Source organism: Mandrillus leucophaeus, unplaced genomic scaffold, assembly GCF_000951045.1.
Source record: "Mandrillus leucophaeus isolate KB7577 unplaced genomic scaffold, Mleu.le_1.0 Scaffold335, whole genome shotgun sequence".
Classification (NCBI taxonomy): domain Eukaryota; kingdom Metazoa; phylum Chordata; class Mammalia; order Primates; family Cercopithecidae; genus Mandrillus; species Mandrillus leucophaeus.
In genome coordinates this window covers 2,019,251-2,024,881 of record NW_012103532.1, presented here as the reverse complement: position 1 = coordinate 2,024,881, position 5,631 = coordinate 2,019,251, and positions in this window count along the sequence as shown.

Genomic DNA, 5,631 nt, shown 5'->3' with positions numbered 1-5,631 from the left:
GGTGGTGGTAGTGGTGATGATGATGATGATGGTTGTGGTGGTGATTGTGGTTATGATGATAATTATAATGATGGTTATGATGATTGTGATGGTAGTGATGGTAGTGAGGATGATGATGATAGTGAGGATAATGATGATAGTGATGGTGGTGGTAGTGGTGGTGATGATGATGATGGTTGTGGTGGTGATTGTGGTTATGGTGATAATTATAATGATGGTTATGATGATTGTGATGGTGGTGATGGTAGTGAGGATGATGATGATAGTGAGGATAATGATGATAGTGATGGTGGCAGTAGTGGCAATGATGGTGATGGTGGTGATGGTGATGATGATGGTAATGATGATAGTGGTGGTGGTGGTGATGGTGATGGTGATGGTAGTGAGGATAATAATGATGATGATAGTAGTGAGGATAATGATGATAGTGGTAGTGGTGGTACTGGCGATGATGGTGATGATGATGGTAATGATGATGGTGGTGGTAACGATGGTGATGGTGATGGTCGTGAGGATAATGATGATGATGATGATAGTAGTGAGGATAATGATGATAGTGATGGTGGTGGTAGTGGTGGTGATGATGATGGTTGTGGTGGTGATTGTGGTTATGGTGATAACTATAATGACAGCGATGATGATTGTGATGATGGTGATGGTAGTAGTGAGGATGATGATGATAGTGAGGATAATGACGATAGTGATGGTGGTGGTACTGGCGATGATGGTGATGATGGTGATGGTGATGATGATGGTAATGATGATAGTGGTGGTGGTGGTGGTGGTGATGGTGGTGGTGGTGGTAGTGAGGATAGCGATGATGATGATAGTGAGGATAATGATGATAGTGATGGTGGAGGTAGTGGTGATGATGGTGATGGTGGTGATGGTGATGATGATAGTAATGATGATAGTAGTGATGGTGATGGTGGTGGTGGTGGCAGTGGTGATGGTGATGGTAGCAGTGAGGATGATGATGATGATGATAGTGAGGATAATGATGATAGTGATGGTGGTAGTACTGGCGATGATGGTGATGGTGGTGATGGTGATGATGATAGTAATGATGATAGTGCTGGTGGTGGCGGTGGTGGTGATGGTGATGGTGGTGGTGACAGAAGTGGTGGGTGGTGACAGTAGTGAGGATGATGGTGGTGGTGAAGTTGGTGATGGTGGTGATGGTGATAGTGAGGATGCTGATGATAGTGATGATGGTGGCAGTGATGGTGGTAGTGGCAGTGGTATTAGTGGTGGTGGTGGTGATGATGGTGGTGATGTTGGTGGTAGTGGTAGTAATGTGGTGATAGTGGTGATGATGATGGTGATAAGGTAACCTGCTTGAAAGTACCCAACTCAGTGCCCTACAAAAGGTGAATTATTCCTTCTTCATGGCAACCAGAAGTTTTGATTCTGACTATAGGGGCCTGGTCTCACCTCTCTGGGGAAGTTAACACCTTCTTAGCATGTCCAGAGCTACCCTGAGCCCCACCTCCTCCCTAGTCTTTGTTGGAGCATGGGGCCAAACATGGGATGAAGCAGGAACTTCCTCTGGGGAGGAGAGAGAGTTTGGAGCTCAGCTCAAGACTGGCTGGAGCCTGAGGGAGGTAAGTGCTCTGGGGAGGTAGGAACTGCTCCCAGGTTCCTGGACATCTGTAGTGATGGGACCTTGAGTCTCAGCCTTGAGCGCTGCAGAGAGGGATCTGCAGTAGGCTCTGGAGCCAGTGGAGGGGCTTCCCAGTGGGAGACATGTCCAGGACCCCTGGTAGAACAGCCTGACCTGATGACAGGGTGCAGGCTTGGGGACAGTGTCACGCCACACAACTGTAGGCCAGAGAACCGAGAAGACCTGTGCCTGGAGCATCACAGCCACCTGGGACTGGAGGGGAGGAGAGAGGTCCTGGATCCCTGGGAAGTGGATGTCCAGGGACCAGGCCCAGATTCCTTTTTTTTGAGATGCAGTCTCACTCTGTCATCCAGGCGGGAGTGCAGTGACGCGATCTCAACTCACTGCAACTTCCACCTCCCTGGTTCAATCAATTCTCCTGCCTCAGCCTCCCGAGTAGCTGGCATTACAGGTGCCCGCCACCATGCCTGGCTAATTTTTTGTATTTTAGTAGACACGGGGTTTCACCATGTTGCCCAGGCTGGTCTCGAACTCTTGAGGTCAGATAATCTGCCTGCCTCGACTTCCCAAAGTGCTGGGATTACAAGTGTGAGCCACGGCGCTCAGCCCAGACTCCGTTTAATTTAGAACAGTAAAGAAAAGGAACCTTGGGGCTGTAAGGCGAACGCACCTGGTTCCAGCTGGAAGGCGCCCACATTTCCTGAACACACGCATGTGGGGGCCATGCACCATCTCACTGGATCCCCGCAGCACCCTTGGGAGAAAGGTACTATGATTAGCCCACCTCACAGATGAGAGAAATAGGCTGGCCTGCCCAGGCGGCACAGCAGGACTCTGCTGGGCACTGCTAGCCATGTCCCTAACCTGTTTTGCTCAATAGCTCTGGGTACACTCGCTCCATCACCCTGGATTCCTTAGATCCCTGGGGGTCAGTTAGCGGCAGGCCCTTCTCTTGCCTTGGCTCTCAGGCTGTGTTAGTTTCCTGGGACTGCCAAGTAGTACCATAGACTTGTTGACTCAACACAACAGAAATGTGTTCTCTCATGGTTCTGGGGGTCAGAAGTCCGAAATCAAGGTGTCAGTGGGACCAGTGTTCCTCCTGGAGGCCCTGGGGCAGGATCTGCCCTGTCCTCCCTCCTGGCTTGGCGGCCGCTGGCAGGCCTGGTGTCCCTCGGCTCGCAGAGGCCATGCGGGCCTCTGTTTTTTCTTCTTCTAAGGACACCATCCTTGAATTAGGCCCCCTTAATACAGCATGACATCGTCTTAACTTGGTTGTATCGGCAAAGACCCTATTTCCAAATAAAGTCACATTCACAGCTGTTTGGGGATTTGGACTTCAATATATGTTTTGGAAGGAACCCAATTCCACCCATAACTGGGCCTGGGAGGCTCCATCTGCTCCACTAGAATGTAAGGGCAGGGGTCTGGGTTTATTTTGGCGTCTGCTACATCCACAATGCCTAGAATAAGCCCCTAGTACATAGTAGGTGTTCAACAAACAACAAGGAAGCCAATGAATGTTAGTTTCTTCCTGCTCCTAGGACAGCAACATGCCCGTAACCTGCCTTAGGCATGCCCTGTAAAAGACACACACACCACGTAACGTGGCGACACACAGACAAGACATGCCGCACAGAGTGGGCCACCCCCTTAGATTCACACCAGTGCAACATCGTGTCGCAGGCCCACATGACACTGCTCAGAAACACACAGAAGTCATAGTGCACGCAGGGACGTGCCTATGACACGTGACGTAGTGTGCTCACGGGCCTAATGGCGACCTCCTGAGACTCACTCCTCACAGTGGCAGGGGCCAGGTATTGTCAGGGTGCCAGACATCTGTGCTGCTTCTGTGGCCGCCAGGGGCCGGAAGGCAATATTGTGGGAGTCCTTATTTATTGTTATACATCGCCGAGTGCTTTGAAACTCTCATTTTCTTATAATGCACAAATTAAGCAACTGTTTGCAGTTGAGCAGACGCCAGGGGACCAGACGGATGCAGTGGGGGAGGGGAGAAGCCTGCTAAGAATGGTGGGGACTGGGGGCTCAAGGGCAGCCTGTGGCCTCCCGAACAGCAGTTGGCTCATCTGTTCATTTGGACAATAAACATGGGTAAAACGGCTCCTGGCGGTGCTTCCCCAAAGGAGGTGCCTGGTTTGGGCGCCCCAGATACCCTGAATCAGTAATGCTCATTAATAAGCACCTACTGTATGTAAGATGGTGAGTTTCGTGATGTGTAAGCAAGACCTTGTTCAGTCCTCATGCAGCCCTAGGAGGGATGAACCCATTTTACAGAAAGGGAAGCTGAGGCTCCGAGAGAGGACACATGCCCAGATTACTGCAGTGGATGCTGGACTCCAGAGGCCAAGCCCATCCCATTCATCCACCACCACTGTCACCCGGCTTGGCACACTTGTCTCAGACTGCAGTGGTGTCAGGGGCAGCCTGGCTTCCTGGGATGGGCCCCACAAGCTTGCAATAGAATTGCCCCTTTACACAGCCAGTGTTTTCTGAGCCCTGGATCACCCACTCTGGGCATCGTGTAGGTGAAACCAGGAAACTCCAGGCTAAGCTTGAACACTTGCCTCAGACCAGTCCATGACACTGACCCTGGATACAGTCACACACATCTTAGAGTTCCAAAGACGCTGGCTCCCTTGGTTCTCATCCCCCTGGGAGGAGGGCAGGTTCAGCATCCTTGACGCCTGCCATAACTGAGGCTCAGAGATGTCACGGTATATGATCAAGCTCACCAGCTTGGAGTCAGCACAGCAAGACTGATCCTGGCTGTGGGCACTTAGGCAAGATGCTCCCTTCTCTGAGCATGGTTTTCTCATTTATAAAATAGGGCAACTAAATCTGAAGAAGATAATATTCAACAAGGGCTTAGTCCAGGACCTGGTCACAAGAAATCATTATGGGTCACTAGTGGCTGCTATTTCTCTTCTTATTATCATCATAGAAAATTTCCCAGAGTTTTTCTGCAAATCAGCATCAAGAGAGATATTCTCATCCAGCTCAGGTTGAGGCCAAGAAAGACCCAGCAAAAGATGTTTGATAATTTGGGCAAAATGTTCTCCAGTGATGAAGAAGTGCTCTGAACTGAGCCCACAGGGACAGTGTAGGGCTCACAGCTCCAACAGCTCCGCCTCAATCCATACTCTGCCATGCTGAACAGCCAGGGTGCCCCAAAGAGACACAATGCAGACCAAAACAGCCTTACAGGGGAGAGTTGGGTTTCTTAAAAATTTTAATGCATATACCCTCTGTATTAGTCCATTTTCATACTGCTATAAAGAACTGCCCAAGACTGGGTAATTTATAAAGGAAAGATGTTTAATTGACTCACAGTTCCACATGGAGGCCTCAGGAAACTTACAATCATGGCAGATGGTGAAAGGGAAGCAAGCACTTCTTCACAAGGCGGCAGGAGAGAGTGTGTGTGAAGGAGGAATTGTCAAACACTTGTAAAACCATCGGGTCTCATGAGCGCTCACCCACTATTATGGAAACAGCATAAGGGAAGCTGCCCCCATGATTCAATCACCTCCCACTGAGTCCCTCCCTTGACAAATGAGGATTATGGGGAATACAATTCAAGATGAGATTTGGGTGGGGACACAGCCAAACCATATCACCCCCTTGACTGAGCAACTCCATTTTTACAAATTTGTCTTCTAGAAATGTTCAGATGTGTCTTCAGTGATTGATGTTCAAGATATTTATGAAGCACTGCGGGTCAGAGCAATAAGCTGTCAACATAAATGTCCACCAGTGGGAGATTAGTGACATGAGGACACATGTCTATCACGGAGCACAGTAAAGTCAATACCAAAGACTGCAGTAAGTACCTGGGTAGAAATGTGAGAAGACGGCCGGGCGTGGTGGTTCGCACCTGTAATCCCAGCACTTTGGCAGGCCTAGGTGGGCAGATTGTCTGAGGTCAGGAGTTCGAAACCAGTCTGTCCAACATGGCGAAACCCCGTCTCTACTAAAAACACAAAAAA